General features: G+C 36.6%; 1 protein-coding gene and 1 long non-coding RNA gene across 11 annotated transcripts in view; both read right to left on the bottom strand.

Annotated features, from left to right (window-relative positions):
- The window catches only part of MCU (mitochondrial calcium uniporter), a 205,888-nt gene that overhangs the window by 105,553 nt on the left and 73,741 nt on the right, over positions 1-26,594 (bottom strand). The gene's annotated exons all lie outside the window — the stretch shown is intronic.
- LOC122202118 overlaps positions 12,557-26,594 on the bottom strand; it is a 47,495-nt gene continuing 33,457 nt past the window's right edge. For both annotated transcript variants that reach the window (XR_006194473.1, XR_006194472.1), the window contains exon 6: positions 12,557-14,393. This is a non-coding gene — a long non-coding RNA (uncharacterized LOC122202118). The remainder of the gene's footprint in view (positions 14,394-26,594) is intronic.

Genomic DNA, 26,594 nt, shown 5'->3' with positions numbered 1-26,594 from the left:
TAGTCAAACAATATCTTAGAAAACTGCTTTTAAAAAACTTCAGCAGACTTTATTTTCCACTTTTGTCTTCCACAGTTATTTTTTAAAAATACTTTTGAGATATAAGTCACATACAAAATTCACCCATTTTATGTGTACAATTTAGTAAATTCACAAAGCTGTACCACCATCATCACTATCTAATTCTAGAACATTTTTGTCACTCCAAAAAGAAACCTCATGCCAATTAATATTCTCTCCTCATTCCCTTCACCCAGCCCCTGACAATCACTAATCTACTTTCTGTCCCTATGAATCGCCTATTCTGGACATTTCACAGAAATGGAATCAGACAATATAGTCTTTTTTGACTGTTTTTTTCCACCCAGCATATTTTCAAGGTTCATCCATGTTATAGCACATATCAGCACTTCAATCCTTTTTATTGCCAGATAATATTCTATGAATGTACCATATTCTGTTTATCCATTCATTCATTCATCAGCTGATAAACATTTGGGCTATTTCCACTTTTGGGCTATTTAGGAATAATGCTGTTATAGATTGTATAAGTTTTGGGGTGGGCATATACTTTCATTTCTCTTGAATATATACCTAGAAGTCAATTTGCTGGGTCATATGAGAAATCCATGTTAAACACTTATAGGAACTGCCAAACTACTTTCCAAAGCGGCTGCACCAGAAATATACGAAGGCTCCAAATTCTTCGCATCCTCACCATTACTTGTTTTCTTCTGCCTATTATGATTATTGTTGTTGTTATTGCCATAGTAGGAGATGTGAGGTGGGATCTCATTGTGGTTTTAATTTGAATTTCCCTAAGAATTGGTGAAGTTGAACAACTTTTCATGAGTTTATTGGCCATTCATACACCTCCTTTGCAGGAATGTCAATTCAAGTCTTTTGCCCATTCTAAAATGAGATTTGAGTTTTTTTATTATTGAGTTGCAAGGGTTTATTTTTAATATATTCTAGAGGCAAGTCCTGTATCAAAGGTATGATTTGCAAATATTTTCTTCCATTCTGTGGGTTGTGTTTTCACTGTCCTAAAGGTATCATTTTGCAGAAAAGAAATCTTAAATTTTGATAAAGTCCAAATACATATGTTTTCTTTGCCACTTGTGCTTCTGGTGCCATAACTAAAAGATATTTTGCCTAATCCAAGACCATGAAGATTTACATCTATGTTTTCTTCTAAGTTTTATTGTTTTAGATCTTAAACGTAGGCCCTCAATTTAAGCTTATTTTTTTCTATGTTGTGAGGTCCGGGTCCACCTTCATTCTTTTGCCATGTATGTCCAGTTATTCTAGCATCATTTGTTGAGCAGACTATTCTTTTCCCCACCGAACTGTCTTGGCATTCTTGTCAAAAATTGTTAACTGTATATGTAAGGACTTATTTCTAGATTCTCGATTCTATCCCATTGTCTACCCTTACGCCAGCTCCATGCTATTTCTGTTACGGTTGCTTTGTAATACATTTTGAAATCAGTAAGTGTGAGTCCTCCAACATTGCTTCCTTTTCCAAGATTATTTCAATTATTCTGGGTTACTTGTCCCATATGAATTTTAGGGTCAGCTTGTCAACTGATGTAGGGGGAAAAAAGCAGCAAAGATCTTGATAGAGATTATGATGAAATTGTAGATCAATTTGCAAGTACTGCCATCTTAACCACGTTAAATCTTCTGATCCATGAACACGGGATACTTTCCATTTATTTTTGTTTACTTTCTTTCAATAAGTTCTCAGTGTACAAATTTTAACACCTTTTATTAATTCCAAAGTTATTTTGATCGCAGATACAGCTGAACTGATGCTCATTGATGACTATATGTTAATGGTCCTCACTGCATTGGGCATCGTTATTCGCATACATATTTATCCTTTATTTTTAATCCATTATACATCCATATTAATTTGGAACTTTAAGTAATCTGTAAACTGGTTACAAAAAACAGTAATCCATGACCACTACTCCTTCCCCTTACTCCTCCACACCTAACACATTCACTTCACTTCTTCCTAATTCACTTAGGTAACTGCTCTGAACTGATCCTTTTTGCTATTTGCTCTCATATTTCCGAATAACACACTTATAGTACCACTCCTTGAATTTTCAGCTTCATGAATCATTTACTGTGGAAAAAAAATTTCAGCTCTCTTTCACATATACACATCCCCACTGACCCCATTCAACTTGTCCTCTGTATATTATAATTTCATTTTCATTATGTTGACTATGCAAATGCTATTACAGTTTAGTAACAGAGTACATTAAGATTACTTTTTCTGTCCTGTACAATTTTAGTTTCCCTAGTTTATGACCTTTCTTTTGGCTTAGTTATCTATATATTTTAATCATCAATTCCACCCCAAATTTCCTTCCACCTATATAAATCTCTTCTCAATATAGTAAAATATAGTAAGTACTCTATCCATTCTTCTTGAAGATATCGCTCTTGGAGCTTTCTGAACCACTCCAATCTAGACCAGTTGCACTCTAGGTCTGTTAAATAGTTGTCATCTCAAGATGTATATCTGCCATCATTCTGAAGACTTCCTTCAACTCTAAGATCCCACTTCTCAGGTATCATCTCTTTCTAGGAGGACTTCTTCATTACAGCACATATTCCAAGAGCTTCCTGAGAAAGTATGCTTGGAAGTAAAAATTGGAGACCTTACATGTCCAAGAATTTCTTCAGTCTTCCTCAGCCCCTATTTCAAAGTTTAACCAGGCAAAAAATCCCAGATTACAAATTGCTTTTCTTCAAAAATCACAGGTCATTTTCTACATTATTTAGTAGCTTCCACTGTTAAAAAGCTTGAGCTCTGATTACCGACCTTTTGTATGTACTTTTCTCTTAATTCTGTAGGATTTTCTTTTTTTCATATTATTATGAAATTTCAGAGGTCCCTGACCTGGGTCTCACTGTGCTTGGCAATTGTTGGATTATTTCAATTTAGAAACTTATCTTTCAGGGGCCACCTGGCTGCCTTAGTTGGTGCAGCATGGGACTCTTGATCTTGGGGTCGTGAGTTCGAGCCCCATGACGGATGTAGAGATGACTTAAAAATAGAACCTTTAAAAAAAAAAAAAAAGAAACTTGTCTTTCAGTTATTGAATTGAATTGTTTCTTGGATGATTTTTTTCCTCCTTTGCTTTTTCTATTCTTTCTTTCAGGAACTCTTATTTAAATCTCTTTTGGTTACTGGACCTCTTGGACTAGTCCTCTGATTTTCTTATTCTTCTCTCCTAAGTTTTACCTTTTTCTTTTAGTTCTACTTTGTTGGTCACTTCAAAGTGGCTGTGGAATAATTTGTTATCATGATTTTAATTTCTCTTTTTGGTTTTTTGAAAGCTCTTTTCTAGGCAAGGGAATTAAAAGCAAAAGTGAATTACTGGGACCTTATGAAGATAAAAAGCTTCTGCACAGCAAAGGAAACAACCAACAAAACTAAAAGGCAACCAACGGAATGGGAAAAGATATTTGCAAATGACACATCGGACAAAGGGCTAGTATCCAAAATCTATAAAGAGCTCATCAAACTCCACACCCGAAAAACAAATAACCCAGTGAAGAAATGGGCAGAAAACATGAATAGACACTTCTCTAAAGAAGACATCCGGATGGCCAACAGGCACATGAAAAGATGTTCAACGTCGCTCCTTATCAGGGAAATACAAATCAAAACCACACTCAGATATCACCTCACGCCAGTCAGAGTGGCCAAAATGAACAAATCAGGAGACTATAGATGCTGGAGAGGATGTGGAGAAACGGGAACCCTCTTGCACTGTTGGTGGGAATGCAAATTGGTGCAGCTGCTCTGGAAAGCAGTGTGGAGGTTCCTCAGAAATTTAAAAATAGACCTACACTATGACCCAGCAATAGCACTGCTAGGAATTTATCCAAGGGATACAGGAGTACTGATGCACAGGGGCACTTGTACCCCAATGTTTATAGCAGCACTCTCAACAATAGCCAAATTATGGAAAGAGCCTAAATGTCCATCAACTGATGAATGGATAAAGAAATTGTGGTTTATATACACAATGGAATACTACGTGGCAATGAGAAAGAATGAAATATGGCCTTTTGTAGCAACGTGGATGGAACTGGAGAGTGTGATGCTAAGTGAAATAAGCCATACAGAGAAAGACAGATACCATATGGTTTCACTCTTATGTGGATCCTGAGAAACTTAACAGAAACCCATGGGGGAGGGGAAGGAAAAAAAAAAAAAAAGAAGTTAGAGTGGGAGAGAGCCAAAGCATAAGAGACTGTTAAAAACTGAGAACAAACTGAGGGTTGATGGGGGGTGGGAGGGAGGGTAGGGTGGGTGATGGGTATTGAGGAGGGCACCTTTTGGGATGAGCACTGGGTGTTGTATGGAAACCAATTTGACAATAAATTTCATATATTTAAAAAAAAAAATGAAAGCTCTTTTCTTAGAGCCCCTAATATCAGTTTTAAAAATGCATTATTTTCTCTCTTTCTCTCTGAGGATTATTGGCAATATATTTTTAAATTATATTTAGTGATATACTTAAAAATTAGTGTTATTATTATTTAGTGATATATTTAAAAATTAGTGACATATTCCTACATATGCTCTTTTCCCTTTAAGTTGCTGTTTCCAAACTGTTTTGGTTCTACTGTTCATATTAAAATCATTACTCAAATGTCTAGTGGTATTTGACTGACTGCTCTTATTTAGGAGTGAGGGTAAAGGCTAAAAAGCTGACTGGTAGCTTTATGCAAACGGTGGTCTTCACTGCAAACTGATCCGGTTGTTTTATTTCTCTGGGAAAACCCTAGTGATCAATATCTCTAGATCCTGTTTTCAGATTATGGAGAATAATACCAGTTTCCTACTTAGAAGGTAAAAACTTGTCTGCCAATATCGTCAAAGCCAAATGAGGAAAAAAATATCAATGCCGAATATATCAATTTCGATTTAATTCTCTTCCAGTAGAATACCCTGCCTTCACAGTATTTAGGGTTCCTCATTCCAGAAGACTTCTGTTTCATTCTTTTTACGGACTAAATTTTCAGTTTTCCTTGGATAGGGGAAGGGAATCTGGTGGACTAAATACCATGTAAAGAGACTTTCAACAAATCCTTCAACTAATTTCTCCTGTTGTTAACTCACTTATTTACATTTCAAGGGTATTGGAGGGTGTTTCAGAATAAGCCAAGTTCCTTCTCAATTTATACCATTACTAACTTAGGATTCACTTTCTTAAAGAAGTACTCATTCCTCTTCTCTTCAGATTCCTAAATCTAAAATTTCTAGTCCCTTCAATTTCCCTCCTCTTATCTTTGTCTTTTTGTTCCCCTTGTGGATTTATGTCTTTTAGAAAAACCACTTGTCATTTTAATGGAATTTTGAGGAGTGAAGGTAAATCTGTGTGTTCAATGTACCAGATGACCATAGTTAATCCTGCTATATGATATATAATAAAGTTGTTAAGATAGTACAGCCTAAGATTTCTCATCACTAGGATAATTTTTTTTCTTCTCTTTTTATTTTATCTATTATGAGATGATGGATGTTAACTAAACACACTGTGATAATCACTTCACAATATATGTAAATCAAACCATCATGCTATACACCTTAAATTTATATAATGATGCATGTTGATTATTTCTCAGTAAAACTAGAAAAAATCTACCATATTTAACTGGAAGCACCCACATTTATTAAGTCATACTTAAAATCCAGGGGCACCTGGGTGGCTGAGTCAGTTAGCATCTGACTCTTGATTTCAGCTCTGGTCATGATCTCGCAGTTTCTGAATTCGAGCCCCATATCAGGCTCTGTGCTGACAGTGCAGAGTCTGCTTAGGATTCTCTCTCCCTCTCTTTCTCCCCTACTTGTGCTGTCTCTCTAAAAATAAATAAATAAACTTAAAAAAAATTTAAAAAAATCATCTTCAAAATCCAATACCAAGATCCAGGGGCAGATTGAACTACAGAATTCCAAAAAGCTACCTGGAACAATAAAGAAAAAATAAAGTTAAGATATACTCTTCTACTATATTTTTCCTCCCAGGATTTAAAATTTGTCAGATAGCCAAGAATAAAATTACAATATTCTTTATTTTATTTGAGAGATAGAATCCTAAGCAGGCTCCACACTCAGTGCAGAACCCAAGGTGGGGCTCGATCCCACAACCCTAGGATCATGACTTGAGCCAAAATCAAGTCAGGCACTCAACCACATGAGTCACCCAGGCATCCCCCAAATTGTAATATTTTAATAGTCATTAGGTGTTGATGGCCAGTGGTAGCTGGAAGTTGGGCTTTCAAAGTTTGTTGATATTTGTTGTTTTTGTTGTTAAAGAATGATAAAAGAAATGGATGAAGAGAAAGTAAGGAGAAGCAAATCATGTCTATTCAGCTGTTATTTTTCTAAATGTTTTTTCACCAGGTGCCATTTCCTTACTGTCTTTTAATTTCATAAAGAAAATTGATTTTGCCCCACCCCTTGGACTCCTTTTGGGAGGTAGGGCTGGTTGCGTCTCCATGGATGGCCACTGGCTTTCCCTCTACTCCCATCCTCATCAAAGGCTCTGCTGGGCAGGAGTCCTGGCCGGTGGCCAGATTCCCAGATCCTAGGCTTCCATATTCCATACACAAGAATTTCATTCCTCCAATCCTGCAGTACAGAGCTTGAAGGACTGTATGAGTTGGTCCTTCACAGAAATAATCAAGTAGACATTTACCATTTTGGTATTTAAATTATGTCATCATGCTTTGAAATCCTTTGAAAAAGGATTTGCTTCATTTTGTTACTTTCCCTATTTTTTTTTCTCTTTGATGATAGGTTTAAAAACGCAAAGATCAGATAAAGCTACTTTTGGAAATCCTTTTGGACTTGATCTTCCTCTAGAACTTTGCTGATGAACTATTCAGTTGGAAAAAAATTTTGATTCCCAAAAGAATGATAAAATCAACAGTGAAACAAATACCAATAATGTAAAAAGTGTTGAAATCACTAATGAAAACTTGCAAAGCCTCTGAACCTCACCTGGAAGAATGGCCACCTCTGAATTATTATTTACATGTATTTTATTATCGTTGGTACAGAAATCCAAAATTTGTTGGTAAATATACATATCAGAACGGTCTAGTCTTGGAGCTTTGGAATAGCCAAGGATTATCCACAAGTAAGATACACCCTCCCCAGATGACACTGGCTCCAGCTTTTACCCTGAGATGCTCTCAGGATCCTTCTATCACAGAAGCTCACAGGAAGCAAATGTGCTCATTCAACTGGTGTACTAGCCCTGTCTTGGGACTCACCTGATTCAAATGGTAAGAATGGCAGACCTACTGATGACTTGGTACCAAATATTCTGATAAATATATATATATATATATATATATATATATATATATATATATATATATCCTTTTGTGAAAATACAGAACCTAGTGAAGATTTTCATTCTAACATTTCTTAGGTTTCAAAGGTCTAGTGATATTAACCACGTGAATTCAAGTATCAAATTGTTAAAAAATAAACTCAAAAAGAAGAAAAAAATCTATTTCAACTAGTGAATATATGAAACCTTAATAATATCACTTTTGAAGTTTCTGAACACCTATACCATACTGACCCCTCACTAAGCATAGACAATTCCATGGTGGAACAGTATTCTTTCTAAAAAAGTAAACTTAAGTGTGCATGGAACAAGGAAAATCTAAGGTCATTTTCCCTCAGGACTTGGTCTTCTATCACCAAAGTAAATCAAACATCTAGTCATCTCTAAGTTATAAGGGACAACTAAGTAGAGAGTAGATGGGGGATTGGAGGATTCCCTTATAACATGTGCCCAACACTGTTATTTCTCTCAAGGCATTTTGTCCACTACCTCTGGCAAGTGAGTGTCAGGAATTAAATCCTGGTCTAGATAAATGACTACACAAAACTTGCATGCCAGCAAGAACTAGGAGTACAAGTAGCCCAAAAGAATCTCTTCTCATCAACTAGTTTAATAGTATGAATGAAATCACAGTACTACTCAAGTAAAACAATTCTTGTTTCACTAGAGCACTATGTTGAGAGTCAAGAGAGGATTTTTTTCCCCCACGCCACTCACCAAATTGGGAAATCAAAGACTATTTTTCTAACAAACTCGCTCTATCCCTTGTATTCCTTGTCTCAGAAAATGGCACTATCATTTAGTTGTTGGAATTATAAACTTGGCCTTCATTGTTAACTTCTTCCTCCCACCTTCCTTCCTTCTTTCATTCAGTCACCAAAGACTGTGGGTTCTATCTCTTAAATAGCTGTTCAATCCATCTGTTTTTGTATCTCCAAGTCTGGACTGCACCAATTCTCTTCTCCCTGCCTACTATCTATTCTCCACAACATAACCAAAATTATCTTTCTAAAATGTTCATCTCTTCATGTCATTCCCTTGCTTAAAACCTGTATCTTTTGGGGCTCCTGGGTGGCTCAGTCGGTTGAGCGGCCAACTTCGGCTCAGGTCATGATCTCGTGGTCCATGAGTTCGAGCCCCGCGTCAGGCTCTGTGCTGACAGCTCAGAGCCTGGAGCCTGTTTAGGATTCTGTGTCTCCCTCTCCCTGACCCTCCCCCATTCATGCTCTGTCTCTCTCTGTCTCAAAAATAAATAAATGTTAAAAAAAAAACAAACAAACCTGTATCTTTGGCTTTCAGACTTTTAAAATTAACAAAAGTGGTTACAGACTTTCAAGAGTCAGGTGTCATGAATATATACTTGGGAAAGTGCCAAAGAAAAGATATGGATTAGTCAAATGTCAGGAGGAAGGAAAGGAGCAGCAATGGGGCCAGGCTGTGATTAAAGCTAATGCTCAAATTAAAGGCAGCATAAAAACTATTTTTAAACGTGAGCAAACTGCCTTTGCAGCACATTAAAATTACAATATTACTTCACACAATCATTTATATTAGATTTTTCAATTCAATAAAAGTTTACTAGAACTCTTACTATATGGAAGACTCTGGATTATCCACATATTTCTAATAAGACTTGCTACAGTTCAACTTCCCCAGTAACCTACATTCAACACCTTTTCCACCATCCTTTAAACACAGAGTTACAAAGTACTTATGAATAGAATAATATGATGTCTGATAAGATGTCTAGTAAGATTTGCTTAACAGTAATCCTGGGAAGGGAGCTAGTTGGGGGACAAGAGTGACAAAATGTTCACATGCAGAAGATGGCTGGTGGGTATGTCAGAGTTCACAGGTTAATTACACTATTGTCTTTATTTTGTGTATTTTTGAAAAATTTCTATAATAAGTAAAACAAATCCAAAACAAAAGCCACCCAAAAAGCTATAAGAAAAGCGATCCACTGCTGAAAATATTCAATGCTTTTCTCATTCAATAAGGTTATATACAGGTAGACTTTCATATTTCAGAGTTCACTTTGATATGATTTGGAACCACGACTGGAAAGGTTACTCTTTCAAATTCAATTGTGGAACAGAAAGATTTATACCAAAGTTAAAGAAACTGTAAGACAAATCAAAGTTTATTTTTTTGTAACAGCTTCTGCAACTAAAATATAGAAACCTCATTTACTTTTTTTAAAATGTTTATTATTTATTTCGAGAGAGAGAGAATGCACCTAAGTGGAGTAGGGTCAGAGGGTGAGGGAGAGAGAGAATCTCAAGCAGGTTCCACATTGCAAGCACAGAGCCCGCTGTGGTGCTCTATCCCAAAAACCATGAGATCATCACCTGAGCCAAAATCAAGAGTCGGATGCTTAACTGACTGAGCCACTCAGTTGCCCCAGAAACGATATTTACTCCAAGAAAACTTGAGTAGTACCATACTTCCATTGTTCCTAGACTCATTACCAAAAAAACAAAAACAAAAACTTACAGTTAGTATCTATTTCACAAATAAGTGATTTTAAACAGTCTTGGTCTATATTAAAATATAGACTGTAGGGCATTTTGTACTTCCAATAATAAAGTTTTTATGAGTATGATCATGCTGTTCCCTTTAATCTCAAAAACTAACTGTGGGTTGACTACACTGCCCTACAGCAGGGTTTCTTAACTTTATTACTAAGGACATCTTGGGCTGGGTAATTCCGTGTTGTGGGGTGCTGTCCAGTGTGCTAAGAAGTACACTTGGCCTGTGGCCACTGATGTCGGTAGCACTGCCGCCCCTACACTAGTTGCTAACAACCAAAATGTCTCCAAATATCTCTGCCAAATATCTCTTAGGGGGCAAAATTACCTCCTACAGATAACTGCCCTATAGCAATTAGGCCGTATGATTTATGAGTTATTAGTCGTTTGTTTTAAAAATACTCTAATCTTGTTTAGTTTCATAAACACATTTCCCTAAGACAGTGAGACCCTGGAATGTGTGTATATATTGCTATCATTACTTATGGGAACAGCCTCCTGATCACAGAATCAGAGAAGCATCTTAATGATATACTTGTGTTCTCAATGGGGACCATAGTCCAGATCTGTGGCTATACATTCAAGAATTTAGAAGTTCTCTATAAGAAATTTTAAATTTTGTGCCTATATCACTGATAATCTTTGAAAATTTAGATCTGAATGAAATTGAGTGTTACTGGGATATTTGTGTACCCACATGTGTGTTACCAACACAGGAAGTCATCAGTTTCCCTATCTTAAGCTAATGAGAAAAGCAGAGGTAGCAAAATAGTTGAGCCAGTAGAGGCCAAATGATATCATGATGCACTAAATAAAAGATTTTCAATAGTTTTTTTTAAACCTTATTTATTTTGAGAGAGAGAGACAGAGAGAGAGTGCACAGGAGGGGCAGAGAGAGGAAGAGAGAGGGAATCCCAAGCAGGCTCCGCACTGTCAGCATGGAGCCTGATGCTGGGTTCAAACCCATGAACTACGAGATCACGACCTGAACCGAAACCAAGAGTTGGACACTTAAGGGACTGAGCCACCCAGGTGCCTCTCAATAGTTTTAACAGAAACAATGTATTAGGAGAATTAAATTATCATATTGTGCACAGTGGTCCAGGTGTCCCAATGCAAAAGAACCTACAGGATAGCAAAGGATAACATATTCACATTGGAAGCAGCATCTTAGTTTCAGCAAACCATTATCATTCATCATGTTAATGTTATTAATATGTTGGTTTTATAGTTTTGTTTATATGTCATTTGTTTTGGTTTATAGCTTAAAATGGATACAATAGAGGGAACTTCTATTTAACTTCATATTTGTCCAACACTATAGTTAGGTATATAATTAAAAACAACAATATAGTTACTTGGAATATTAGTGCCTTTTAAAGGATCTGCAGGGGCACCTGGGTGGCTCAGTCGGTTAAGTGTCCAACTCTTGGTTTTGGCTGTCAGGATTTCGCGTTCAGGAGTTCAAGCCCCACACTGGACTCTCACAGACAGTGCAGAGCCTGCTTGGGATTCTCTCTCTTCCTCCCTCTCTGCCCCTCCTCCTCTCGCTCTCCCTCTCTCAAAATGAATAAACTTAAAAAAAAAAAAAGGATCTGCAGATTACTCAAATTTGAAATTTAATGATCTATTCCAATGCTTTCATTCTGCTCAGAAAAAACCACAGTCCAGTGGTATTATAGTAATTTGTGCAAAATCAAGCACCCAATTGCTGGCAAAGAGAACATTACAACTATAGGTCTACTCATGCACCAATTGTTATCATATGCTTTAGTGTTTTGTATAAATAACATACTTAAGTAAACATAATTCAAAATGTTTTCTTTTCACATATCATAGTCTAAATTAAACTTATAAGTAGGAAACCAAAAGCAGTGCCTGGGTGGCTCAGTTAAAGGTCTGACTTCCACTCATTCAGCTCAGGTCATGATCTCATGGTTTGTGAGTTTGAGCCCCACAGCTCAGAGCCTAGAGCCTGCTTCGGATTCTTTGTTTCCTCTCTCTGCCCCTCTCCCACATGCTTGCGTGCGCTCGCTCGCTCTCTCATTCTCTCTCTCTCAAAAATAAACAAACATTAAAACATTTTTTTAAATTTTTTTTTAATGTTTTTATTTCTTTTTGAAGGAGAGAGGGAGAGACAGAGCATGAGCGAGGGAGGAGCAGAGAGAGAGGGAGACACAGAATCCGAAGCAGGCTCCAGGCTCTGAGCTGTCAGCACAGAGCCCATCGTGGGGCTCAAACTCACGAACTGTGAGATCATGACCTGGGACGAAGCAGGACGCTCAACTGGCTGAGCCACGCAGGCACCCATAAAAAATTTTTTTTTGAAATAGAGAAGCAAAGTAAATCAGCGTTAGTGATACAGTATGAAAAGACTACAGCAGTACATTATCATATAGGCATTTCCCTACAAAATAAGACTAGGTTAGTCACTCTATTAAAAAATTCAGGGGCGCCTGGGTGGCTCAGTCAGTTAAGCGTCCGACTTCAGCTCAGGTCACGATCTCGCCGTCTGTGAGTTCGAGCCCCGCGTCGGGCTCTGGGCTGACGGCTCAGAGCCTGGAGCCTGTTTCCGATTCTGTGTCTCCCTCTCTCTCTGCCCCTCCCCCATTCATGCTCTGTCTCTGTCTCAAAAATAAAATAAACTTTAAAAAAAAAAATTTAAAGAGTGTATATATGTTACCCTTGATCATGAGAGGTACCAAGATTAAATACCCCAATCCCATACTTCTTAAGTCTTCTTGGCATTTAAGAAGTTACTTAAATACTGCATTTTTTGTGTAATTGTGAAACGTTAGAAAAAGTTTTCCAACAATAAGGAATGTTACATTAGGTATAGTACATTCATATACTTGAACACTTGAGTAAAGAGAGTGACTATTTATTAAATGATATTGTGTATGAGAATTTGTGTTAAAGGCATTATATGACCTCAACTTCACAACAATCCTATAACTTATCTCCATTTTACAAATGAGATATATTTGCCAGATCACATAAGTGTTAAGCTGAAAAGTCCAGAATCAAAGTCTGATCCCAGATTCTAAACTTAAGCTATATGAAAACCTGCTACATATTAAAATTCTGGTATAAGTATCACATGAAAAGACATTCAATGTAATACTATGTGATTAAAAAACAGTTTAGAAAATAGCATTTACAGGAAAAGCCAGGAAAGCTCTATACCAAAGTGTTAACTGTGACTATACCACTGGGTCTTATTTTGACATATCTGTATTTTCTAATCTATATGCAGTGTATAAATATAGTTTGTTAAACAACAGAATCTTTCAATGATAAAAACCGAACAGGCCAACAGACTTATGCTGTGTGATGCAGCCATTCAGGGCAATGATCAACAAGACCCCGATGTTCTAGTTACAAATATGACTTTGGCTCCAAAAAGCTTAAAAATAAAAAACTTTCCTTTCTCTGTTTCTTACACTAGGTAGTCTCCCACAGAGAGGATTTACCTACAAATAAGGTAAAAGAAGAAAAGAACGTCATTTTATAAACTGTTGTTTTCACATATAAATGTTGAACATCTTTTCATGTGATAATTACTTAACACATGGCAGTTTTCATAAAGCTTCCTCATGACACAATTTGAAAATTAAGCAGAAAATCTAACAACTGCATTAAATGTTAATCAGTTTCAGAAATATACTGTATTTGTGAAACTTACTGGTTAATCATTTAAAGGGAACATTCCTTTCACTATGCTTTTAAAATCCATTTACTTCTGAAAGAAGTGTGTATTTGCTCAAAACACAAGAGTCTTAGATAAGCCTATAAAGACATAAATTATTAGCTCTTAATAATTTCATTTTAGTTCTTGGTTCTGAAGCAAACAATGTAAGTGATCATACTGGTAACAGACAAACGAAAAGGAACGCATTGATTTGGTAATGTATAATAGCTATGGAATTATTTGTGTGAATTTTATAATTAAACACTGCTGTTCTGATCTACTTCTTATTTCACTATCAGAAACAGAAGAAAAGTGACATTAGACAATCCTAGTACTGACAGCTAGGATATAAAACAATGAAGACACCTAAAACTAAAAAACAAAAGTTAGCCAAGTTTTTCCTTAAGTAAAAATCAAAGTACTCAGAAATGACAAACATTTTATTATCACAAAAGTGGCACTTTTACCACACAGCTACAGTAAGTCAGAGATCTTCCTTGTTCTATTAGTTTCCTATTGTCTTTGTAATAACTTATCACAAATTCAGTGACTTAAAACAACACATATTTATTCTCTTACAGTTCTGGAGGTCAAAAATTCAAAATGAGTCTCACTGGGCTAAATAAAGTCAAGGTTTCTAGAGTCTCTGAGAGAAGAATCCGTTTCCTTACCTTTTTCAGCTTCGAGAGGTCTCCTGCATTCCTTGCCTCACATCACTCCACCTCGTGCTTCTGACATCGTGTCTCCTACTATTAATTCTCATCTCCTGTCTCCCTATAATCATAAGGACCCTTGTGATTAAACTCAACTAGACCATCCAAAACAATCTTCCATCTCAAGATCCTTAATCACATCATCCAAAGGGGAAAAAATCCATTTGGAAAGCACTACATATTTCCTTCACTTGGTTGGCACATATCTCTGGAAAAACAACTGGCCAAAGAGTTCAAGAGTAGCAAAGATTTATGACTCAGCAGTGAGGTACGCAACTACAGTGCTACCAAGTTTTTGGAAGTAATGAAACCACGTATTTCACCTTCTGCTAACTCATGCCTACAGGCTCTCTCTATTTGATAAAAACTAAGGGCAATAAAAGACAACCTCATGGGCCAACCTTGTTACAAGCTAATACCAGATACCCTGGATCCAAAAAATACTTCGCTGCATTCCACATCCAGTAAGGCCCAAGGACAAATAGCTCTGTGTTTTCAGTATTTTCAGCTGTATAGGTATAATGGGAAACAGTGAACAATATATCCTCTCAGTATTTGCTATACATTCTGCACCAGCTTGTGACATAATGTAACATATAAAAACTCCATTTAAAAAAATTACTGAGATTTTCCCCATCTTATGCCATCCTTTTGAGTGGGCCTTCCATAAAGAAAATAACAGAGTACCATTATATAGCTTATAAATGGGTTGTGCTATCTAAGTTTGTAAAGAAGTTGTAAGAAACGTCAGATACTATCAATCCATCTTCCCTCAGGCTAGCCACAGCTGTAGTGGCACTAAGACATAGCTTAAATTGAATTTGAATCCTTTTGTTTGCTTTGGGGCAACTACCAGCTATCCAAAGAAGATACTGTGATTAAGTAAGACTTCTTTAATCCTAAGGTTTTAAAAGGCACCTAGCCTAATTCACATATGCAAAATAGCGTATATTAGGGTAGGAAGTACTTCGTTCCTACCAATACTTAAAAAAAAAAGTCAGACTGCCACATGCAGTGCTCATTTGGATGTGTCTGGAGTCTTGGACCTTCTCCTATTGATGGACCTTACGAGCCTGTTTGGAGGTTCTAGCAGGGGAGCACAGCTACTCATATACCCTTGACCGAAGAATGGTCTTTCTCTATCAGGGAAGGTCTTCCTCTTTGAAGAGGCATGCAGTTTCAGGAGAGACCCACATGGAGCAGGGAAGGAGGAAGGGGACACCCACCTAACTAGCCAGATCAGCAGAATCAAGCCTGGAGATCAATGGGGTGACAGATGTTGCAGCCAGATCGCCCTCACATCTTTAGACCAGATAAACTACAAACTCTCTTACACAAAACATGGAGAAATGCTGGTTAAAATACGTAACAAATACCCTTTAAAATGTGTAACTGAGCACTAAGAAAAAAAAAGAAAAAAATCCCATGGGCCTAAAAATTAATTGAGAAATGAAAACCAGAGCCCCTGGAGGAAGTTCTCTGGTCTGAGTAATCTGCAGGCTTGGGTTTTACAACTCCCCAGGGTGGGCTACATCAAAATTAAAAACTTCTGTGCATCAAAGGACACAGCCATAAGAGTAAAAAGCCAAGCTATGGAACTGAAGAATATGTGCAAATCTTTTCCTGATAAAGTCAAATAAAGAACTCCTATAACTACAACAGAAAATCCAAACAACTCAATTAAACATGACAAAGGACTTAAGAAGACATTTTTCCAAAGAAGATGTACAAATAGCCAACATTTGAAAAGATGCTGAACATCACTAATCACTAAGGAAATACAAACCAAAACCACATGAGATACCAGCTCAACACCCATTAGGATGACTACCATTAATAATGATAGTAATTGTTGACAAGGGTGTGGAGAAATTGGACTATGCACTATTGGTGAGAATCTAAAAAGTGTGCAGCTGCTATGGAAAGCAGTATGATGGTTCCTCAAAAAATTAAAACTAGAATTACCAGATGATCCAGCAATCCCACTTCTGGCTATATACCCAAAAGAAATAAAAACTCAGAGATACCTGCACATCCATTTTCATAGTAGCATTATTCACACTAGCCATGAGGCGAAAACGACCTAGGTTTCCATCAGCAGATGAATACATGAGCAAAAAGTGCTATGTACATACAATGGAATACTATTCACCCTTAAAAAAAAAAAAAAAGAAATTCTGACATATGCTATGACATGGAACTTGAGGCCACTACTCTAAGTGAAATAAGTCAGTCACCAAAGGACAAATATTGTATTATTCCATTTACATGTGGTATGTAAAACAGTCAAATTCATACATATACAAAGTAGAATGGGGGTTGATGGAAGCCAGCAAGAAGGAGGAATGGGAAGTTGTTTGTTGCTTAATGGGTATAAAGTTTCAGTTTTACGAGATGAAAAGTTATATTGTTACCATATTTAAAAACAAACAAACAAAACACCAGAGGGCTAGAGACAAAATTTTGAGCTATTAAAAGGTTACATAAAAATAAGGTTACAACTAAGATCCGATCCTCCCATAAAACAAGGAAACTTGAATTACTACATCCTCAGTGAAGTTATTCATAGCACAGGAATATGACAAGGAATTAACATCTTTAGTTTGGCCTCTATTCAAATAGAACATTAACAGTCTCAAGCTGAGAAATATAGAAAGTGGTGCTGAGACACAGTAGCCTTGGACACTCAGAAAAATCAAACTCAGTATATCTCTGCAGACAAAACCCTCAACCTAGCCCACACAGAATTACTACATACAAAAACCCAGTTAAGATAAGTTAATTATTCAAAAAAAAAAAAAAAAAACATATGAGGAAAACAATCCATCATGGATAATATTAAACATTTAACCCCAAGAATTTTGGATACTAAAACCATCTGATACAGACTATAAAGCATATTTATTTAAGATGAATACAGACAGGGGCGCCTGGCTGGCTCCGTTGGAAGAGCTTGTGATTTCTTGATGCTTGGGGCTGTAAGTTCGAGTCCACACTGGGTGTAGAGATTATTGAAAAATAAAATCTTGGGGCACCTGGGTGGCTCTGTCGGTTGAGCATATGACTTCAGTTCAGGTCATGATCTCACAGTTTGTGAGTTCAAGCCCCACATCAGGCTCACTGATGTCAGCACAGAGCCTGCTTCAGATTCTCTGTTCCCTCTCTCTTTGCCCTTCCCCCACTCATGTGCATTCTCTCTGAAATATAAACAATTAAAAAAATAAATGAAATAAAATCTTGGGGTGCACCTGGGTGGCTTGTCAGTTAGGTGTCCAACTCTTGATTTTTGCTCAGGTCATGAGTCTCATGGATTTGTGGGATTCAGCCCCACACCAGGCTCTGAGCTGACAGTGCAGAGCTTGCTTGGAATTCTCTCTCTCCCTCTCCCTCCCTCTCTCAAAATAAAAAAATAAAATAAATTAAAAAAAAATTTAATGTTTATTTATTTATTTATTTTTTATTTTTTTTATTTTTTATTTTTGGGACAGAGAGAGACAGAGCATGAACGGGGGAGGGGCAGAGAGAGAGGGAGACACAGAATCGGAAACAGGCTCCAGGCTCCGAGCCATCAGCCCAGAGCCTGACGCGGGGCTCGAACTCACGGACCGTGAGATCGTGACCTGGCTGAAGTCAGACGCTTAACTGACTGCGCCACCCAGGCGCCCCAATGTTTATTTATTTTTAAGAGAGAGGGAGAAAGAGAATGAGCAGAAGGGCAGAGAGAGAGGGAGACACAGAATCTGAAGCAGGCTCCAGGCTCTGAGCTGTCAGCAAAGAGCCCAACGATGGTCTCGAACTCACGAGCTGTGAGATCATGACTGAGCCGAAGTCGGAGACTTAACCGACTAACCCACCCAGGCGCCCCTAAAAAATAAAATCTTTAAAAAAAGGATGAATACAGACAAAAAAAATTTGAAAAAGTTTTGAAGACTATGAAAATCATAGGCAAGAACCTTATAGAATTTCTAGAAATGAAAACTAGTAACTAAAATTTCAAATTCATGGTTCAAATGGCACACTGAAGAATCAGTAAATCAGAGGCCAGATATAAAGAATAATCCATGATACAGCAGAAAGAGAAGAAAGCTTTAAAAAAAAAAATACAAAAGAATGAAAAGGATCACCATATGCTAATAGATGATCCACAGAAATGTAAGAGTGATAATGGGGAATAAAATAATATTCAAAGGGGTATTTGATTAAGAATTTTCCAGAAATGATAAGGATCCTCAGATTCAGTCCATGTAAGTCCGAAAATATTAAATAAAAACAAAACTATATCTAGATACATTACTGTGAAGTAGAAGGAACACAAAAAAGAGAAGACAGTAAAAGAAACTAGAGCACAGGGATATCACTAATCCCCAGGGAAATGCAAATTAAAACCACAATGAGATACCACCATTAGCATAACTATTAGAGAAAAACAAAACAAGAAAACAAAAACAGAAAATAACAAGCACTGGCAAGGATGTGGAGAAATTGGAAACCTTCTCTATTGCTGGTGGGAATATAAAATGGTGCAGCCACTGTGGAAGACAGTATAGCGTTAACTCAATAAATTAAAAAGTAGAATTACAATATGATCCAGCAATTGCACTTCTAGGTATATATCTTAAAAAAAAAAATGAAAACAAGGACTCCAAGAGTAATTTGCACAATAGTGTTCACAGCAGCATTATTCACAATATGGTAAAAGTGAAAACACCCAAACATCCACTGATGGATAAACAAAAATGTGGCATATAGACACAATGGAATATTATCAGCCTTAAAAAGGAAGTAAATCCTGAAACATGTTACAACACAGATGAACCTTGGAAACATTATGCTAAGTGAAATTAGTCAGACACAAAAGGACAAATACTTGATTCCACTTACATGAGGTACCTAAAATAGATAGACATTCATAGAGATAGAAAGTAGAAGAATGGTTACCAGCACTGGGGTAAATGTAGTGAGAAATTATTGTGTAATAGATACAGAGTTACTCGGACTTCAAGCTGTATTACAAAGCTGTAATTACCAAGACAGTATGGTACTGGCACAAGAACAGACAGTCAGATCAATGGAACAGAACAGAGAACCCAGAAATGGACCCACAAACTTATGGCCAACTAATCTTTGACAAAGTGGGAAAGAGTATCCAATGGAGTAAAGACAGTCTCTTCAGCAAATGGTACTGGGAAAACTGGACAGCAACATGCAGAAAAATGAACTGGACCATTTTCTTACACCATACACAAAAATAAACTCAAAATGGATTAAAGACCGGGTTCGAATTCCTTGTCTCCCTCTCTCTCTGCCCCTCCCCTGCTCATGTGCTCGCTCGCTCTCTCTCTCTCCCTCAAAAATAAACATTAAAAAAAAATTTTTTTGTAATGTCCAGTGTTTTTGGGGCATGTGGGTGGCTCAGTAGGTAAAGCATCCAGCTTCGGCTCAGGTCAGGACCTTACAGTTTGTGAGTTCAAGCCCTGCATCGGCCTCTCTGCTGTCAGCGGAGAGCCCAATTTGGATCTTCTGTCCCCCTATCTCTCTGCCCCTTCCCAACTCGTGCTCATGCTCTCTCTCTCTCAAAAATAAGCATTAAAAATAAATAAATAAATAAATAAATAAAAAATGTCCAGTGTTCAGATGGCCAACAGACACATGAAAAGATGCTCAACATCACTCATCATCAGGGAAATGCAAATCAAAACTATGAGCTACCACCTCACACCTGATGGAATGGCTAAAACCAGAAACACAAGAAACTACAAATGTTGGCAAGGATGTAGAAAAAGAGAAACCCTCTTGCACTGTTTGTGGGAATGCAAACTGGTGCAACCAGTTTGGAAAACACTATGGGGGTCAAAAAATTAAAAGTAAAATTACCCTATGATCCAGTAATTCTGTTACTGGGCATTTACACAATGAATACAAAAACACTAATTTGAAAAGAAATATGAACCCCTATGTTTACTGCAGCATTATTTACAATAGCCAAATTATGGAAGCAACCCAAGTGTCCATCAATAGATGAATGCATAAGGAAGATGTGATACACACACACACAATGGAATATTACTCAGCTGTAGAAAAGAATGAAAACTAACCATTTGCAACAACATGGAAGGTTAATGCTAAGTGAAATAAGTCAGAAAAAAATAAATGCCATCTGATTTCACTCATATGTGGCAATTAAGAAACAAAACAAACAAAAAAAAAAGAGACAAGTAAAAAAGCAGACTCTTAAATACAGAGAAAAAAGTGGTGGTTACTAGCAGGGAGGTTGGAAGGGGGATGGGTAAAATAGATGAAGGGAATTACAAGTACCCTTACCATGATGAGCACTGACTAATATATAGAATTGTTGAATCACTACATTGTACAACTGAAACTAATATCACAATGTATGTTTATTACACTGCAAACAAATTTAAAAAAAATAAATACTAAAATAAAACATCCAGTTTTTGACAAAAATTTATGAGACATGCAAAAAACAAAAACAAAACAGGAAAGTATGACCCATATACAAAGAAAGAAAGCAAGCAATAGAAATTGTCCTTAAAAGGGTTCAGATGTTGGACTTAGCAGGCTGACTTCAAAACAACTGTTAGAAACTGTTCAAAGAATTAAAGGAAACAATGCTTTAAAAAGTATAAGAAGTTATGAACATTTCTCAACAAACAGAAAATATCATTAAGATACATGGGGCAACTTGGTGACTCAGTCAGTTGAGCTTCCAGCTCTTGATTTTGGCTCAGGTCATGATCTCACAGTTTATGGGTTTGGGCCCTGCATCAGGCTCTGCGCTTAGGGAGTAGAGCCTGCTTGGGATTCTCTCTCTCTCCCTCCCATGCACGTGCATGCTCTCTCTCAAATAAAGTTTTAAAAAAGAAACTATCATTAAGATGCAGAAATGATTTAAATAATAGAAATTCTGGAGCTGAGAAGTATAATAACCAAGAAGAAAAATTCATTATAAAGACTGCACTATAAATATGAATTAAAATTAGCAGAATCTGCAAACTTGAACAAGATGGATAGAAATTAGGCATTCAAAGAACATAGAGGAAACACATACAGTCTCAGAGAAAAGTAGAAAACCATTAAGCACAGCAACATATACAAAATGAAAGTAAAGGAGAAAACTTTTCACAGAAATAAAGAAAGGAACAGTAAAAATATTCAAAGAAATAATGGCTAAAAACTTTCCAAGTATGATTAAACAATCTACAAATCCATATCTAAGAGGTTCAACAAAACTCCATGTAGGAAAACACAAATAATAGTATACATACACAAGATATATCACAGTAAAAATCTTGAAAGCCCCAATAGAAAAAAAAAGCTCCTTACTCACAAGGAAATCTCAAAAAGATTACTAGTAGATTTCTCATTAGAAATAATGAAGGCTAGAAAGCAGTGGGATGGTATTATCACCCAAGAATTTTATATTCAGTAAAACAATCTTTCAAACTTGAAGGCAGATAAAGACATTCCAAATAAACAGAAACTAAAAGAACTCATTGCTAGCAGGCCTGCCTTACGAGAAATAGTAAAGGATACTATTTAGCCTGAAAGCACAGGTCCCTAAAAGTAATTCAAATCTACATGAAAAAAATCAAAGGGCTTCAGTAAAGGTAACAATGTAGTTTTAAAATATAGTATAAATGCATATTTCTTTATCTCTATTGAATAAAACAATATGTATGTAATTGTATTATTGAGAATAACACATTTATGGACGTAATACGTTTGACAATAACAGCAGAAAGTAAGTGAATGGGAACAAATATGCACTGGAGTAAGGAAATGACACCAAAAGGTTACTTGAATTCACAGAAATAAATGAGGACAACAAATGCTAAATAAGAAGGTTTAATCTAAGAAACTTTATGAACTCTGTGAGTGTTCTCCATTGTTCTCTCAGCTTCTTTAAAAGGTATAAAATTATATAAAGTAATAATTATAACATTGTTAGATTGGAAACGTATATAGTTATAAAATGTGCAGGTGACTCCTGAATAATAAGAGGGTTAGGGGTGCCAACCATTCCCCCCACCGCAAGTTGAAAATCTGTGTATAATTTTTGGCTCCCCCAACACCTAACTACTAATAGCCTCCTGTTAACCGGAAGCCTTGCTGATAACATTAATAGTCGATTAACACATATTTTGTATGTTATATGTATTATATACACTATTTTCAAAAGGTAAGGTAGAGAAAAGAAAACATTATTAAGAAGATCACAAGGAGGGGAGAATACATTTACAGGTTGGAAACAATCTATTAGTAGACCCATGCAGTTCAAACTCATGTTGTTCATGGGTCAACTGTATAATTAAAAAAGCATAAAAGGGGAAAAGGAAAGAGAGGTAAACAAAAATACTTTTTGATGTTTTTTCACTTAGTAGATGGTAAGATTTAGTGGACCTCTAAATATTCTTTTTAACATTTTTTAACATTTTTTTAATTTTTTAACATTTATTTATTTTATGGAATCAAGTTAGTATAAATCTGATGTAGACCATGGTAAAATAATCTCTAGAGCCCTTAGTAAGAAAGTAATTCAAAAAAATTAGTGGAAAAAAAATCACAGAAAAATTAAAATGATGCACTAGAAAATATTCAGGTAATGCAAAATAAAGCAGTACAAGATACATAGAGGAACAGAAACATCATATTCTAGGCCATAAAATTAGGATCAGTAAACTTAAACAGATTGAAACCATAGGAAGTATTCTTTCTGACCATAAGAGGATGAAATTAATTAGAAATTAGTAATGGAGCTCTCAGGTGGCTCAGTCAGTTGAGCATCAGACTCTTGTTTTGGCTTTTAGCTCAGGTCATGATCTTGTAGTTCGTGAGATCAGGCCCCACACTGGGCTGCACATTGAGCATGGAGCCTATTTGGCATTCATATTTTCTCTCTCTCTCTCTCTCTCTCTCACTGGGCATGGAGCCTGCTTGGGATTCTCTCTCTCCTTCTCCCTCTGCCTCTCCCATGCTCGTGTGCTCTCTCTCTCTCTCTCTTAAAAATAGATTAGATATCTAGATATCTAGATAGATAGATAGATAAAAATAAAAAAAGATCTCAATTCAATAATCTAACCTTCCACCTTAAGTGTATGATTCTATTATAGATGTGTCCAGAGTAGGAGAATCCACAGACAGGAAGTAGACTATTGGTCACCTAGGACTGGGAGGGAAGAGGGAAATAGGGAGTGACTGATAATGGGTATGAGGTTTCTTCTTGGGGTGAAGAAAATGTTCTAAAATTGATTGTGGTGATGGCTGTTCAATCCTAAGAATATACTAAAAACCACTTAATTGCACACTTCAAATGGGTGAATTGTATGCTTGGTAATTATAGCTCAATAAAGCTGTTAAAATGAACACTCTCAAATATATAATGAAAACACACAAACATATAGGACATTTCATCAATGCTAAGACTTTTTTTTCACATTTTAACATCTTTGAAATCAAAATGAGTCTACCTTCAATGAAATTGCTGAGAGCAAAGCAGTGATTGTGACATAGTTGTCATTGCCTGTGCAAGCAGGAATTTGGTTTTCTCTTCACAGACTTTCTGATCAACTGCAACCTCTTCATTTCCTTCAACAAACTGCTTAATGTTCATTTTAGGAGAAATATGGTCCTTTTCTTGTTTGGACATTCCACTGGCACCAAGCTTAAGAAAGTGCCAGCATTAAAAGGTGCAGAATATGTGTTAGGAGCTTGGAAGAAAACTCCAGAGACAATATTGGAGCATTTCCTAAAAACACAGGATAATGTCATATGGAAAAACATAAATATCTACAACTCTCGTAAAAGAATGACTCATAAGACTTGGGCTCTGACACTTTTAAGGTTAATCTTAAGCAATTTATTTCACTTATATATTCCTTTTTATATATGGCTAAGAGTGATATATAATTTTTTTAATATCTAAATAAATTTTTCAATAAGCATAACATTAAATTTTTGCATGATAAAGTATTATGTCATAGTTTAATCATATTTTCTCTAACTGCTATGTAAAATAGTGCATCTTACAACTGATGGCAATGATATACAGTATATTACTAACAACAATCAATGTGAGTAAACTAAACTCATCATTTAAGAAGCTGAAATCATCATCTTGCTAACTCAGTTCCTATAATGCATAGAAGTCAAGACACATTTGCCTAATTCTAATTTCTGGAATTCTAACATAAATTGAGAATTCCTAAATTCATTGAGATTATACATAGGTTTTTAGATCAACAAATACAAGAGTGCCTGGGTGGCTCAGTCGGTTCAGCGTCTGACTTTTGACTTTGCTCAGGTCATGATCTCAGGGTCATGGGATCAAGCTCCACGTTGGGCTCCGCACTGAGTGTGGAGCCTGCTTAACATTCTCCCTCTCTCAAAACAAACACACAAAAAAAGATTCTCCCTCTCTCCCTTTGCCCTTCACCCCTGCTTGTGCTCTAAAACATAAAAATAAAAAATTAAAATTAAATCAACAAATAAATTACCAGAATTTTTGTAGGGAAATTCTACAGAACCTTATTTTATTGACTATAAGGGCAGATTTTTAAAGAGGACATGTCTATCTTGCAACCTGACAGGAGACATGAACTATTAAAATGCAAAATTGACTTCATAGTCAAGTAGTTTCAATTTAAAAGGATCTAGGATTCCGGAGATATAATTTAAGAAAGATGCTATGACGATTTTATTTTGTGTGGAAATAAATGCGATTTTTGAAAAACACAAGTCATTTGAATTTTTTAATTTTCTTCTCTAGTTCAAAAATGGACTACTCTTTATTTCCCAATCATTTTCCCCCCTTGGAAACTTTTCACTCTGATAGTATGAGTCATTTTACTATGACATTTTCTTTTTTTTTTATTAAAAAACTTTTTTTTTAATGTTTTACTTATTCTTAAGAGAGAGAGAGACAGAGATGAGCGGGTGAGAGGCAGAGTGAGAGAGGGACACAGAATCTGAAGCAGGCTCCAGGCTCTGAGCTGTCAGCACAAGAGCCCAACATGAGGCTCAAACCCACAAGCCGTGAGATCTTGACCTGAGCTGATGTCGGACACCCAACTGACTGAGCCACCGAGGCTCCCCTACTATGACATTTTCTTTGTTCTCTTAGAGGTCATTTTAAAAGTTGGCTTAGTAATCTAACATGTGCTGAAATTTAAAGGTAAGAGCCTAAACTTTAAGATTTTTTTATTTTTTAAAATTTACATCCAAATTAGCATATAGTGCAACAATGATTTCAGGAGTAGATTCCTTAGTGCTCCTTACCCATTTAGCCCATCCCCCCTCCCACACCCCCTCCAGCAACCCTCAGTTTGTTCTCCATATTTATGAGTCTCTTCTGTTTTGTCCCCCTCCCTGGTTTTATATTATTTTTGTTTCCCTTCCCTTATTGCAAATGGAGAGATTTCATTCTTTTTGATTGCTGAGTAATACTCCATTGTATATATATACCACATCATCTTTATCCATTCATCCATTGATGGACATTTGGGCTCTTTCCATACTTTGGCTGTTGTTGATAGTACTGTTATAAACATGGGGGCGCATGTGTCCCTTTGAAACAGCACACCTGTATCCCGTGGATAAATGCCTACTAGTGCAATTAGTTTTTTGAGGAACCTCCATACTGTTTTCCAGAGTGACTGCACCAGCTTGCATTCCCACCAACAATGCAAAAGAAATCCTTTCTCCGCATCCTCGCCAATATCTGTTGTTGCCTGAGTTGTTAGCCTGAGTTGTTAATGTTAGCAATTCTGACAGGTGTATGGTGGTATCTCATTGTGGTTTTGATTTGTATTTCCCTGTTGATGAGTGATGTTGAAGATTTTTTTTTTTTAAATTTTTTTTTTTTCAACGTTTTTTATTTATTTTTGGGACAGAGAGAGACAGAGCATGAACGGGGGAGGGGCAGAGAGAGAGGGAGACACAGAATCGGAAACAGGCTCCAGGCTCCGAGCCATCAGCCCAGAGCCTGACGCGGGGCTCGAACTCACGGACCGCGAGATCGTGACCTGGCTGAAGTCGGACGCTTAACCGACTGCGCCACCCAGGCGCCCCGAAGATTTTTTTTTTTTAATGTTTATTTATATCTGAAAGAGAGAGAGAGAGAGAGAGAGAGCAAGCGGCAGAGAGGCAGAGAGAGAAGGAGACAGAAACTGAAACAGGCTCCAGGCTCCGAGCTGTCAGCACAGAGCCCAACCCGAGGCTCGAACTCATGAGCCATGAGTTCATG

The sequence above is a fragment of the Panthera leo genome, chromosome D2 (genome assembly GCF_018350215.1).
Source record: "Panthera leo isolate Ple1 chromosome D2, P.leo_Ple1_pat1.1, whole genome shotgun sequence".
NCBI classification, from domain to species: domain Eukaryota; kingdom Metazoa; phylum Chordata; class Mammalia; order Carnivora; family Felidae; genus Panthera; species Panthera leo.
Note: the sequence above shows the minus strand (reverse complement) of the source record. Positions and strands in the feature narration are given on the sequence as shown.